This window comes from Leptodactylus fuscus, chromosome 7, assembly GCF_031893055.1.
Source record: "Leptodactylus fuscus isolate aLepFus1 chromosome 7, aLepFus1.hap2, whole genome shotgun sequence".
In the NCBI taxonomy this organism is placed as follows: domain Eukaryota; kingdom Metazoa; phylum Chordata; class Amphibia; order Anura; family Leptodactylidae; genus Leptodactylus; species Leptodactylus fuscus.
The window spans coordinates 154,294,722-154,310,271 of NC_134271.1; the positions used below are offsets into that span (position 1 = coordinate 154,294,722).

Sequence of the window (15,550 nt, forward strand, 5' to 3'; positions counted from 1 at the left end):
ATGGTGTACAAAGTTCACTAGTTCTGGGACAGACGTGTCTATATGGACTTATTGTTTATTAAGACTTAAGTTTACGTACATTTCCTAATCCTATGGCAAGCGCAAAGTGTACATTGACCTGGAATCAGTTTCAACCTCTTGCATGAGGTAAGTATGACCACATAAGGACAAATACTGTCTCAGCTTGCTCATGTGACCTATTGTCTATAAATATGCAGTGTGTCTCACAATAAAGTTGAAGCATTTTGATGAGAGACAGTCATGTCTGTCACTGTGTTTCCCGAGCTCGATATATATATTGATCAATTAGGCCTACGACAACATAATGCAGGGGGTCTTGAGCCCCTAACAGAAATTGGCAGCTCAACGTGGGGCATCAATAATCATTCAATGTGTAGCCGATAGTGTACCAATCCATTCACCGACCGATTTCTGGAGACGAGCCCGGAGGACCTCAGATGAATAAAACAGTGCTGTGAGGTAAGCCCTTGTCTTGCCAAATAACTAATCTGAGTTCCCACGTGTCTTGGATCCTGTGTGTCGATGAGTGAGGTTAATGCTCCATGTTCCTGTAATGATCGATGCCATTTTATATAGTACGGAAGAACCTTAAGTGAAGGTTATGTTGTCTGTAGTTGAATGGGAGACCTTGTATATTGCCCTCGGTTTACTAAGTTTGATTCTGTTTACTATCTATATCTGTTATAAAGTGTGTAAGGCGGCACAGAAGGGAGAGTCATTCTCCATCCTTAATCCCTAGAGTTGTGAGAACAAAAGTACTGAGTGATTGAAAAGTCCTTGTTTGGGAACACTAGCCTCCAGCCGTGTCTCGACAGTCAGGGTCGAATGAGACCCGAGTAGTAGCACTAAGGACTGATTAGAAACCGCGCAAGTATGTGCAAAGATTCAGGGGTGTTTCGGTAAGGGGACACAGACAGAAAGTTGTGTCTGTGGAAACCGAATGAGGTTTTGCCCTGAGCACTATGCCAGAAACTTGCACATCAGAGATTAGTTGCGAGAGTAAAAGTACTGAGTGATTCAAAAGTCCTTGTTTTGGAACACTAGCCTCCAGCCATGCCTGGACGGTCAGGGTCAAATGAGACTCGACTAGTAGTACTAAGGACTGAGTAGAATCCGCGCGAGTATGTGCAAAGACTCAGGTGTGTTTTTGTAAAGAGACACAGACACGGAAGTTCAGTCTGTGGAGACCGAATGAGGTTTTGCTCTGAGCACTACACCAGAATTTGCACAGCAAAGATTAGTTCAAGGAAAACAAAGTGATTGTTTGGGAGTTCCCACTAAGAGAAGTGAAAGAGACCCTCTATTGTCTTAATTGCCCTAGAGGAGTGGGAAGCTCACGGTTGACTAGCTATCAGCCAGTATGGGGAAGGGATCCTCCAAGATAGGGTACACCCCATATGAACTAATAGAGATGGGAGAAGGGAAATAAATTGCCGCCCAAGTGAAAATAATCCTTAAGGCTGCATTCACACGACATTACACCGGGCTTGTAAAAATACTCATTCACTGCTGTACACGCGAGCGCTACGGCAGGCTGCCGAACACTTCCCATTCACTTCAATGGGAGCGCTCGTAACGCCGGCGTTACGAGCACTCCATTGAAGTGAATGGGAAGTGTTCGGCAGCCTGCCGTAGCGCTGGCGTGTACGGCATTGAATGAGTATTTTTACAAGCCCGGCGTAACGTCGTGTGAATGCAGCCTAAGAGAGCAGGGGTTTCCAAGACAGGATTATTTGATAGTAAATTTTGGGACCAATGGAGATTAGATCATGCAGGACAAATACAAGAGCATAAGTTACAAAGGGGAATACAGTATATGCTCTGATTGAAGGTAGTAATAGAGTGGAGAAAGAGGGATGGCCTCAAAAATCAGATCCAAAGAAAGGTGTATTGTACACCTTGCCCTCCGATATGATCTTGAATCAGAAAGGACGGCAGAAACCACCCTCTGCACCCCCACCGTATGGAGGTCCTGAGGGCTGGACTTGTAGAGTTTGTGGTCAACAAAATCCCTATTTTCAGGAGATCTGTTTGGCATGTGGAGACCCCCGCCCCAATGCCCAGCAGATGAAAATGTTGCAACCACCTGATAATGAGACTGTCCCACCATCGTCTCCGCCAGAGCCAGCCCAACATTTATACCCGGTCCTGACTAGGTCCCAGACAAGGAGAACCATGGGACAAGGAGAACCATGGGCATCCGAGACCCCCATGTAACGACAGGGGTTGACATTGAAGGTGATTCTAAGGAAGGGACACCACGAACTCCACAAAGAGGAGCAGGAGGGGGGGGAGACAAGCAGTCAAAATGTCACCACTACCACAGTTGAATGGCGACCCTGGACCTCCAGTGAACAATTGGCCCTTTTCCAACAATTGCCAGACCCTCAGTTAGAGCCCAGTGCCTTCCTTAGGAAGATGCAAATGATCCAAATGAATTATAAAGCTAGTTGGAAGGATCTTATGGCCCTTCTACAGGTCAAATGTACCGAAGGACTGATGAGGCCCATTGGATCTTTCGTTTAAAGACGAGATTCCCATATGGTATGAATTATAGAACGGATCTTTCATATTTTTGCTAACATGATATATCCATATATTCTTTACACAAATCAAAATAAGCTGGTTAATTTATAATTAACTTCATTTTTTAAGAATTATGTAATAATCCTTTTCATTTTTTAACAAGTATCACATACAGATGCAATTAACAGTATTATATCATATTAAAATAGGATTAATATATATTTTTTACCTTTTGCAAACTCTCTCATTCTTTGGAAGTGGATTTGTTCCTTGACATTTGGTTGTCAGAGTCTTTCACCGTGACAGGGGTCCTGCGCATGCGCCAGTGTGATTACGTTCTCCCTGTGTGTTGACTTGGTGTGCATGCGCAATGAACGTTGTGCGCATGCGCATCGAGCTCAATAAGATCCAATGACATCGTTTTGAATACATGGGTTATGTGAATGCGCAGGAAGCTATATGGGCATTTTTTGATTTTCCTCGCATGTGCAAAAAAGGGCCGTATGCGTCATCTTTGATTTCTCCCTACATTACACAGTGGAAGTCAGGAGCGCATGCATCGAGGAGGGTATAATGCCTTTATATCATGCAACATTTAAGCTCTGCTTAACCCTCAATGTATTCTAGATTACGAAACACAACAAATTAATAATTAACAATAAATTATATTCTATAAATAGGAGGAATCACAAAAAACAAACAAAAAAAGATAAAGAATAAGAAAACATAAATAAAATAAAGAATCACAAATAAAAAATAATAATGAGACCACACACATACTATTTATCCAATCATTTATTATCGGCAGTTTTATGGGTTAATTCCATGTTATGTGGATATTTCTATTTATATCTATTCATTGTTGTAAGTTCTTGCTACAGAGTTAAGCCTGGTTTAACTTTATTGTATCAATCAATGCATTCTTGTCTCGCTTTTTATTTTCGTTAATCCGTTGTTGATTGCTGTCTTTCATGTTGTATTGCTTCTTCGTCTGTTTCTAAACCAGGTGTTATAATATATATATATATATATATATATATATATATATATATATATATATATATATATAATTTTCATTAATGGACTTCCATTTCAGTGCAGACGGGAGGATTTCCGGGTGCTTGTTTTTAACCAGTATATATATATACATGAAATTTAACCAACAGACTGAAACCATGACTAAGAGGTGATACCTCGAAACGTGTCGGTTTTTCTACGCACTCTTCCATCCCGTCTGCACTTGTCCTCTGACATGTATATATCTGGACTCTTTTAAAGGGAGCATGTCCCCGAAATAAACGTTTCAAATTTTAAAACACAAGAAGCTTCAGAGTGCTGGATATCCCTTTCAACTCTTACTCTTCATTGCCTTGCCGGATCATGCTCTCCGTGCATTCGAAGGATGCTTCTTTCCTGTCTCGCTGTGTCTGACACGTAACCCATTACGTTTTCTTATTACATGTATCATAAGTGTTTATGGCTGTGACCACTCTTGTTTTTCATTAATCTTACTGCCCAGTTTGGTAGACATCAGCTCGGCAGCACAGAAATCATTATGAGCGGGGACGAATTCTTAGAGAGATTAAAATTGTGGTGTGACAAACAAGCAGAAACCAGACGCACCACTTTGACTACCTGTAAAAGGGAGAAAGGAGAGTCTTTTGAAGCATATTATGGCAGACTACTCACCAAGGTAGTAGACTCTGGGTGGGATCAGGCCCCTGATGCTTTGGAAAATACCATGATTGTGGAAGCATTCATGCAAGGAATCTGACCAAATATGGCCGAAAAGATCAGAGGTTGCACTCCAGATTGGAGACGCACAAACCCAGATGACTTGTATGCCAAGGCTGTCGGGTTTGCTGTAGATGAAAGAGAGAAAAAGGCAGTTGCCCCAGTGAAAAATTACACCAATCAGGGCACCTTAAACCTGGGTAACCCGAGAGATCAAGACCGACAGGGCACCCGCCCTAGACAACAAGGGCGGAGGGAAACTTGAATGTGTTTTAATTGTGGAAAACAGGGACATCTGGCCAGGGATTGTTTGTGCCCAAAACAAAGCGATAATCGTGGAAAACCTGTCCCTAATCAGGGTCAGGACAACTCACAATGAAGGACAGGCCCTCCAGCCCCAGTGTCCCTCTTATCTTCAGCAGAGAGAGGTATACAAATTTTTCAACCTGTATTGATTAATGGAAAGGAGGTGTCGTTCCTTATAGACACTGGGGCAACTAAATCTTGTGTCAGTAAAGACATTGTCACTCATTTAGATTTACCCTTGTCTGGTGAGAGTCAGATGTTCAGGGAGTATCAGGTCCCCCTGCCCCGTTTTACCAGACAAAGCCCATAGAAATGTCCTTTCAGAGGAGCAGGATTTTGACTAGATTCCTTGTTTCCAAATCCTCAGACAATATTTTAGGTACTGATGTGATGGGAGTACTGGGTTGTAACATCATGCTACACCCATCCGGTGAGGCTTATGTACAAACCACACATACTGATCACAAGATACTTTGTTTAGTGTCTGCAGTGGTGAATACTCCACATTCAGTATTCACCCTCACTGATGAAGAAAGTGCATTATTGTCTCAGGTCACGGAAAGTCTGTGGGCAACAAGTAAAACCGATCTTGCCAAGTTAGATGTTCCTCCTGTTATGGTAAACTTGAAACCAGGAGCCCAGCCACCTAGAATCAAACAGTACCCACTGACACACGCCCAGGAAGATGCTATAGCCACAACTATTGTAGAATGGTTAAAAGCTAAGGCTCTAAAAGAATGTACGTCAGTGGCCAACACACCACTGTTCCCTGTCAAAAAGAAGGGCAAAAAGAGTGAACCAGAGACTTACCGCATGGTCCATGACCTAAGAGAGTTGAACAAAGTGACCTTGCGACCTAGAGACCCCGGTAGTGCCCAACCCTCATACCTTACTGTCTGCAGTTCCTACAGGGACCATGTATTATGGCATCGTGGATCTCTGCAATGCTTATTTCAGTTTGCCCCTGCACCCCAATTACCAATACCTATTTTCCTTCACTTTTAGAGGTAAACAATACACCTGGACAGTCCTGCCACAGGGGGCACAAAATAGTCCAAATCAGTTCACAAGGTGTCTCACTCTGATCATGAATGCCTGGGACCCTCCCTCTGATGATGTTGTATTATTGCAATATGTTGACGATCTTCTTCTTTGTGCCCCAGATAACCAGATGTGAAGCTGCTACCATAAGCCTGCTGTGTTTCCTCTGTCAGAACGGTTGTAAGGCCAGTAAAGACAAGCTGCAATTTTTTAAGCAAAAGGTGGTGTTTTTAGGTCATTGTCTGAGCCAAAGTACCAAACATCTTTCAGATGAACGGACCAAAGTGGTAAGAGAAATGCAGGTGCCAACCTCCCATGCTCAGTTACATATCTTTTTGGGTTTGGTGTCATACTGTAGGCCATGGATCAGATCTGTATCTCTGACCATGCAGCCCTTGTATGGCTGTCTTTCCTCCAAACCATTCAGTCTGACATCAGAGGCTTTGGATGCATTTTATCAACTTAAGCTCCAGATAGTCAGTGCACCTGCCCTAGGCTTGCCTGACTATCAGAAGCCCTTTCAAATCTATGTCACTGAGATGATGGGACATGCTACTGCAGTTCTCACACAACAACATGGAGATAAGAAGCGTCCTGTGGCATATTATAGTGCACGTTTGCATGCTGTCGCAAGGGGAGCGCCCTCTTGTGTAAGGATTGTACTCTCCGTACAGGCCCTGCTTGAGAAAAGCTCAGACATTGTCCTAGACCACTCCCTGGTGGTATACACACCACATGACATCCATGCAATCCTCACACAGGTAGACAGACGTCATCTTTCCTTGGCAAGATAGCGCAAAATGGAATTTGCTCTACAATCCTCCTCCAACATCTCATTTCAGCGTTGTTTAACTCTGAATCCTGCAACTCTTTTACCAGCAGGAGTTCTTGATTCAAAGGGGGAGTAGATGATGAGATATTTTTAAACTCCCTCTAAGAAGATGACTTACAGCAGCATGACTGTGTTGACCTGATAGCTCAAGAAACAGTCAGCTTCAGTCACATTACTGATGCCCCATTGGAGAATCCTGACTATGAGATGTTTGTGGACGGTTCCAGGTGCCTAACAGAAAAAGGCAAATTTGTTACAGGGTATGCTGTAGTCACTATACATGACACCATAGTATAAGAAGCCCTTCCACCACACATGTCAGTATAAGAGGCTGACCTTATAGTCAGCCTGATAGCACAGCAAACATTTACACTGACTCTAGGTATGCGTATGGCATTGCACATGGTTATGGTCCAATATGGAGGTCCAGGAACTTCCTGACAGCACAGGGCAAGCCAATTAAGAATGGAAACGTAGTAAGTCAGTTGATGGAGGCCATATTACTCTCTAAGCAGTTGGCAATTGTGAAAGTCAGAGCTCACACAAGTACAAGAGACCTTGAGAGTATTGGAAATGAAAAGGCTGATCGAGCAGCAAAAGCAGCGGCACTGCTGCCATGGAAGGGTCTCAACCAGGTGAGCAAGATAGACATTGACCTAGCAGACCCCAAGGGGCTGTACTCTAAGGTGACTGGTGAGGAAATTGAGAAATGGAAAAAGGCTAGTGCCAGAGAATGTGAAGGAATGTGGAAAATGTGGGTTAGACTGTGTCAGCCCACAGCAGCATACCCCCAAATGGCCGGTTTGGCCCACGGTAAGTTGACAATAAATTTGTCAGGCATCATCTTATAATGGTGGAAGGGTTCGATAAGGCCCTCAAAAATTGTTGGATATGCACTCACTCACCCATTTCCTCCTCTAGTTTACCATTCTTAGCTGTGCCTGTCCCCATGGAAGAACTGATCGACTGATCTGGTTGTATGGATCATGCCCACAATACGGAAAATCAGTGTAGAAGTTGTGGGCAAATGTTACTGTGGGGATACCAATAGTGGGGTGGACAGATTACCCATGGTGGCAAGGTAACCTTACTGGGGATAATGAGAATATCCAATATATAGCACATGATGGAGAGAGATGGGTTGCACGAAACAAATCTACTGCTACTATATTAGGAGAAATTCCTAATAAGTTTTCCTGATGATGGGCAAGAGAGGGGATTTTTGGACACCTTGGGTCATAGAAAGAACATTACACAACATCTCCTGGGAACATGCATATTTATTTGTAGAAGGGAATAATCACACATGTAAGGAGATACCCGGGAATATAGAATGTGTAAATGAGACAATTGAAGAAAGGTTTTATAGGAAAAAGAACCTTAACTTTGTTTGTGGAAATCGAGACTTTGGGTACTGTGGAGCCCTGGGCAAACAACCCTCTAGGTGTATGCTGAAGAATGTATCCAGCTTTGTGGATCTTGTGTACAAACTTATTACCCAACACTCAGCCTTCTTTGCTCTACCCCCTCAGATGTATTGGGCATGTGGCAACGATGCATACAAATAGTTATCGGTGGGGGTGAAAGGTACATGTACAATTGTAAGACTCACTCCTGCCACTTTTATAGTTGATAAACTAAATGCAAGAGCCATACCTAAACACACTCTGTACAAGAGATCAGCTGATAACACCCATAGGAAAAGTGGTAGACCTCACCTGGTCCAAATGAGCACAGGGAATAAAATAGTCAGTACAGTTCTTGTTTATCAAATGATAACGCAAACCTGGGATAAACTAGTAGAAGCCACCGATTACTTAACACCACCATAGCAGTACAAAACCAGTTGATTATAGTCACCAACCAACACACCCTGGTACTAGATTATGTTACTGTGGCCCAGGGTGGAATGTGTCAGGTGGTGGGACCTACCTGTTGCCATTATATCAATTCAGAAGGTAATATCAAAGGAAAACAAGAATTAGAGAATACTAGAGGGAGGACCCGGCTTCGCACAGGTATATTACGGGTAGTGGCCCCATAAGAATTGTCCAATTTTGTGCTGGTGTATTTTGTATGTTGTTTCTGTGTATGTCCATAAGCGTCATGTGATTATGTGTATCTCATTTTGGATATCAGTGAAAATTCTGTGATCAGTTGTTATGGATACTTGGAGTAAAGCTGTATCTAATCCTTCCCCGTGTAGTGCTGTGTTTAGACGCAAGTATCTAATCCTTGTTGGTGTAGTACTGTGTGCATAGGCATGTATCTAATCCTCCAAAGTGTGGTACTGTGTTCAGACGCACGTATCTAATCCTCCCCTGTGTGGTATTGTGTGAAGAGGCACGTATCTAATCCTACGGTGTGTGGAACTGTGTGTAGACACGTGTATCTAATCCTACAGCATGTGGTACTGTATACAGACGCGCGTATCTAATCCTACGGCATGTGGTACTGTGTGCAGACGTGCGTATCCAATCCTCTTGCATGTGGTATTGTGTGCAGACGCATGTATCCAATCCTCCGGCGTATGGTACTGTGTGCAGACGCACGTATCTAATACTACGACATGTGGTACTGCGTGCAGACGTGCATTTTTAATCCTCTGGCGTATGGAACTGTGTGTAGATGTACATATCCAATCCTCTGGTGTGTGGTACTGTGTGCAGTTTCACATATATAATCCTCCCCCGTGGGGTTCTGTGTGTAGATGCACGTATCTAATCCTGTGGCGGTGGTACTATGTGAAGACATGCGTATCTAATCCTCCAGAGTGTTGAACTGTGTACAGATGTGCGTATCTAATCCTTCCCTGTGTGGTATTGTGTGAAGAGGCGCGTATCTAATCTTACAGCGTGGGGAACTGTGTGTAGACGCGCGTATCTAATTCTACGGCATGTGGTACTGTGTGCAGACGCGCATATCTAATCCTCTGGCGTGTGGTACTGTGTGCAGACGCGCATATCTAATCCTCCCCGTGTGGTACTGTGTGCTACGACGCATATATAATTCTCTGGCATGTATCTAATCCTCCAAAGTGTGGTACTGTGTGCAGACACATGTATCTAATCCTCCCCTGTGTGGTATTGTGTGAAAAGGCGTGTATCTAATCCTACAGCATGTGGAACTGTGTGCAGATGCGCGTATCTAATCCTACAGCATGTGGCACTGTGTGCAGATGCACGTATCTAATCCTATGGCATGTGGTACTGTGTGCAGAAGCGCGTATCTAATCCTCTAGCTTGTAGTACTGTGTGCAGAGGCATGTATCTAATCCTCCAAAGTGTGGTACTGTGTGCAGACACACTTATCTAATCCTCCCCTGTGTGGTATTGTGTGAAGAGGCGCGTATCTAATCCTACATCGTGTGGAACTGTGTGCAGACGCGCATATCTAATCTTCTGGCGTGTGGTACTGTGTGCAGACGCACATATCTAATTTTCCCCCGTGTGGTACTGTGTGCTGAGATGTGTATCTAATTTTTTGGCATGTGGTACTGTGTGCAGAGGCATGTATCTAATCCTCCAAAGTGTGGTACTGTGTGCAGACACATGTATCTAATCCTCCCGTGTGGTATTGTGTGAAGAGGCGCGTATCTAATCCTACGGCATGTGGTACTGTGTGCAGATGCTCGTATCTAATCCTCCCCCGTGTGGTACTGTGTGTAGACGCATGTATCTAATCCTACGGCATGTGGTACTGTGTGCAGACGCGCGTATCTAATCCTATGACATGTGGTACTGTGTGCAGACGCTCGTATCTAATCCTCCCCCGTGTGGTACTGTGTGTAGACGCATGTATCTAATCCTATGGCATGTGGTACTGTGTGCAGATGTGCATATCTTATGCTCTGGTGTGTGGAACTGTGTGCAGATGCGTGTATCCAATCCTTTGGCATGTGGTACTGTGTGCAGATGCATGTATCCAATCCCCCTGTGTGTGGTACTGTGTGCAGACGTGTGTATCTAATCCTTCGGCATGTGGAACCGTGTGCAGACGCACGTATCTAATCCTCCCCTGTGTGGTATTGTGTGAAGAGGTGAATATCTAATCCTACGGCGTGTGGAACCGTGTGCAGACACGCGTATCTAATCCTACGGCATGTGGTAGTGTGTGCAGATGCGTATATCTAATCCTCCCCCGTGTGGTACTGTGTGCTGAGACGCTTATCTAATTCTCTGGCTTATGGTATTGTGTGCAGAGGTATATATCTAATCCTCCAAAGTGTGGTACTGTGTGCAGACACATATATCAAATCCTCCCCTGTGTGGTATTGTGTGAAGAGGCGCGTATCTAATCCTACGGCATGTGGTACTGTGTGCAGATGTGCATATCTTATGCTCTGGTGTGTGGAACTGTGTGCAGATGCATGTATCCAATCCTTTGGCATGTGGTACTGTGTGCAGAAGCATGTATCCAATCCCCTGGCATGTGGTACTGTGTGCAGATGCGTGTATCTAATCCTTCAGTGTGTGGAACTGTGTGCAGAAGCGCGTATTTAATTCTCTGGTGTGTGGGACTGTGTGCAGACGCGTGTATCTAATCCTCTGGCGTGTGATACTGTGTGCTGATCTGTGTATCTAATCCTCTGTTGCGTGTATCTCAGTTTGGATATCAGTGTTGGATTGTGCATGTAGAGTGACCGTGTGTATTGCAGTTGGGATATGAGTGAAAGACTTGCAGGTTTGTATTGGCTAAGGGGGGGGGACACTGTGTTTGGAATGCTGTATCTCAGCAATGGTACGTCCGAGCAAGTTGTAGTCTCATCTTAAACCTTCCTGGGTACCTGAAGTATCTCTGTACCAAATTTGGTGAAGATCGGTCCAGTCTTTTGGCTCGCATTAGAGAACAGACAGACGGACGGACAGATGGACAGACAGACAGACAAGAATTCATTTTTATAATACTAGAGGGAGGACCCGGCTTCGCACGGGTATATTACATTTTACGTTTGTGTAATGGCCCCATAAGAATTGTCCAATTTTGCACTGATGTATTTTGTATGTTGTTTGTGTGTATTTCCATAAGCGTCATGTGATTATGTGTATCTCATTTTGGATGTCAGTGGATACCTGGAGTAAAGCTGTATCTAATCCTTCCCCGTGTAGTGCTGTGTTTAGACGCAAGTATCTAATCCTTGTTGGTGTAGTACTGTGTTTAGATGCAAGTATCCAATTCTTGTTGGTGTGGTACTTTGTGCAGATGCACATATCTAATCCTCCCCGTGTGGTATTGTGTGAAGAGGCACGTATCTAATCCTCCAGTAAGTGAAACTGTGTGCAGATTCGGGTATCTAATACTCTGGCGTGTGGTACTGTGTGCAGATGTGCATATCTAATCCTCCCCCATGTGGAACTGTGTGCTGAGACGTGTATCTAATTCTCTGGCATGTGGTACTGTGTGCAGAGGCCTGTATCTAATCCTCCAAAGTGTGGTACTGTATTCAGATGCACGTATCGAATCCTCCCCTGTGTGGTATTGTGTGAAGAGGTGCGTATCTAATCTTACGGCATGTAGAACTGTGTGTAGACGCGCGTATCTAATCCTACAGCATGTGGTACTGTATGCAGACGTGTGTATCTAATCCTATGGCGTATACAACTGTGTGAAGATGCGTGTATTTATTCCTCTGGCGTGTGGATCTGTAAGCAGATGCACGTATCTAATTCTACGGCATGTGGTACTGTGTGCAGACCTGCTTATCTAATCCTCTGGTGTGTGGAACTGTGTGCAGATGCACGTATCCAATCCTATGGCATGTGGTATTGTGTGCAGACGCATGTATCCAATCCCTCGGCGTATGGTACTGTGTGCAGACGCGCGTATCTAATACTACGGCATGTGGTACAGTGTGCAGATGTGCGTTTCTAATCCTATGGCGTATGGAACTGTGTGCAGATGTGCATATCCAATCCTTTGGCATGTGGTGCTGTGTGCAGATGCACATATCTAATCCTTCCCCGTGTGATACTGTGTGTAGAAACGCATATATAATCCTCTGGCGGTGGTACTATGTGAAGACATGTGTATCTAATCCTCTAGCGTGTTGAACTGTGTGCAGATGTGCGTATCTAATCCTCCCCCATGTGGTACTTAGAGCAGACACACGTATCTAATCCTTCAGCGTGTGTAACTGTGTGCAGATGCACGTATCTAATCCTCCCCTGTGTGTTATTGTGTGAAGAGGCGTGTATCTAATCCTACGGCATGTGGAACTGTGTGTAGACGTGGGTATCTAATCCTACGGCATGTGGTACTGTGTGCAGACGCGCGTATCTAATCCTACGGAATTTGGTACTGTGTGCAGATGCGCTTATCTAATCCTCTGGCATGTGGTACTGTGTGCAGACGCGCGTATTTAATCCTCCTTTGTGTGGTATTGTGTGAAGAGGCGCGTATCTAATCCTACCGCTTGTGGAACTGTGTGTAGATGCACGTATCTAAACCTACGGCATGTGGTACTGTGTGCAGACACGCGTATCTAATCCTATGGCATGTGGTACTGTGTGCAGATGCATGTATCTAATTCTATGGCGTGTACAACTGTGTGAAGACACGTGTATCTAATCCTCCCCTGTGTGGTATTGTGTGAAGAGGCGCGTATCTAATCCTACGGCATGTGGTACTGTGTGTAGACGCGCGTATCTAATCCTACGGCATGTGGTACTGTGTGCAGACCCGTGTATCTAATCCTATGGCGTGTACAACTGTGTGAAGACACGTGTATCTAATCCTCCCCTGTGTGGTATTGTGTGAAGAGGCGCATATCTAATCCTCTGGAGTGTGAAACTGTGTGTAGACGCCTGTATCTAATCCTTCGGCATGTGGAACCGTGTGCAGACACACGTATCAAATCCTTCAGTGTGTGTAACTGTGTGCAGAAGTGCGTATTTAATCCTCTGGTGTGTGGTACTGTGTGTAGACGCGTGTATCTAATCCTATGGCGTGTACAACTGTGTGAAGACATGTGTATCTAATCCTCCCGTGTGGTATTGTGTGTAGACGCGCGTATCCAATCCCCCGGCATGTGGTACTGTGTGCAGATGCGCGTATCTAATCCTATGGCATGTGGTACTGTGTGTAGACGCGCGTATCTAATCCTCCCCCTTGTGGTACTGTGTGCAAACGCGTGTATCTAATCCTCCCCGTGTGATACTGTGTGCTGAGATGTGTATCTAATTCTCTTGCTTGTGGTACTGTGTGCAGAGGCATGTATCTAATCCTCCAAAGTGTGGTACTGTGTGCAGACACACGTATCTAATCCTCCCCTGTGTGGTATTGTGTGAAGAGGCGCGAATCTAATCCTTTGGCGTGTGGAACTATGTGTAGACGCGCGTATCTAATCCTACTGAATGTGGTACTGTGTGCAGACGCGTGTATCTAATCCTCTGGAGTGTGGAACTGTGTGTAGATGCGTGTATCTAATCCTACGGCATGTGGTACTCTGTGCAGACGCGTGTATCTAATCCTATGGCGTGTACAAATGTGTGCAGAAGCGCATATCTAATCCTCTGGGGTGTGGAACTGTGTGTAGACGCGTGTATCTAATCCTACGGCATGTGGTACTCTGTGCAGACGCGTGTATCTAATCCTATGGTGTGTACAAATGTGTGCAGACGCGCGTATCTAATCCTACAGCATATGGAACTGTGTGTAAACACCTGTATCTAATCCTTCGGCATGTGGAACCGTGTGCAGACGCACGTATCAAATACTTCAGTGTGTGGAACTGTGTGTAGATGCGCGTATTTAATCCTCTGGTGTGTGGGACTGTGTACAGACCCGTGTATCTAATCCTACGGCATGTGGTACTGTGTGCAGACGCGTGTATCTAATCCTATGGCGTGTACAACTGTGTGAAGACACGTGTATCTAATCCTCCCCTCTGTGGTATTGTGTGAAGAGGCGCGTATCTAATCCTTTGGCGTGTGGAACTGTGTGCAGATGCGTATATCCAATCCCCCGGCATGTGGTACTGTGTGAAAAGGCCCATATCTAATCCTTTGGCGTGTGGAACTGTGTGTAGACGCGCGTATCCAATCCCCCGGCATGTGGTACTGTGTGCAGATACGCGTATCTAATCCTATGGCATGTGGTACTGTGTGTAGACGCGCGTATCTAATCCTCCCCGTGTGGTACTGTGTGCAGACGCGCGTATCTAATCATCCCCCGTGTGATACTGTGTGCTGAGACGCGTATCTAATTCTCTGGCTTGTGGTACTGTGTGCAGAGGCATGTATCTAATCCTCAAAAGTGTGATACTGTGTGCACCCACACGTATCTAATCCTCCCCTGTGTGGTATTGTGTGAAGAGGCGCGTATCTAATCCTTCGGCGTGTGGAACTATGTGTAGACGTGTTTATCTAATCCTCTGGTGTGTGGAACTGTGTGTAGACACGTGTATCTAATCCTATGGCGTGTACAACTGTGTGCAGACGCGCGTATCTAATCCTCTGGAGTGTGGAACTGTGTGTAGACGCGTGTATCTAATCCTACGGCATGTGGTACTTTGTGCAGATGCGTGTATCTAATCCTATGGCGTGTACAAATGTGTGCAGACGCGCGTATCTAATCCTCTGGCGTGTGGAACTGTGTGTAGACGTGTGTATCTAATCCTTCGGCATTTGGTACTCTGTGCAGATGCGTGTATCTAATCATATGGCGTGTACAAATGTGTGCAGACGCGCGTATCTAATCCTCTAGAGTGTGGAACTGTGTGTAGACGCCTGTATCAAATCCTTCAGTGTGTGGAACCGTGTGCAGACGCGTGTATCTAATCCTTCAGTGTGTGGAACTGTGTGCAGAAGTGCGTATTTAATCCTCTGGTGTGTGGGACTGTGTGCTGATCTGTGTATCTAATCCTCTGATGCGTGTATCTCAGTTTGGATATCAGTGTTGTATCGTGCATGTGGAGTGACCGTGTGTATTGCAGTTGGAATATGAGTGAAAGTCTTGCAGGTTTGTATTGGCTAAGGGGGGGGGGGGGGTGGCATTGTGTTTGGAATGCTGTATCTCAGCAACGGTACGTCCGAGCGAGTTGGAGTCTAGTCATAAACCTTCCCGGATACCTGAAGTATCTCTGTACCAAAT

At 45.0% G+C, this 15,550-nt stretch overlaps 1 protein-coding gene and 1 long non-coding RNA gene across 2 annotated transcripts in view; one reads left to right on the forward strand and one right to left on the reverse strand.

Moving 5' to 3' along the window:
- LOC142214380 (uncharacterized) overlaps positions 1-15,550 on the forward strand; it is a 572,210-nt gene that overhangs the window by 380,060 nt on the left and 176,600 nt on the right. The gene's annotated exons all lie outside the window — the stretch shown is intronic.
- The window catches only part of LOC142213476 (NACHT, LRR and PYD domains-containing protein 3-like), a 100,235-nt gene that overhangs the window by 11,749 nt on the left and 72,936 nt on the right, over positions 1-15,550 (reverse strand). The gene's annotated exons all lie outside the window — the stretch shown is intronic.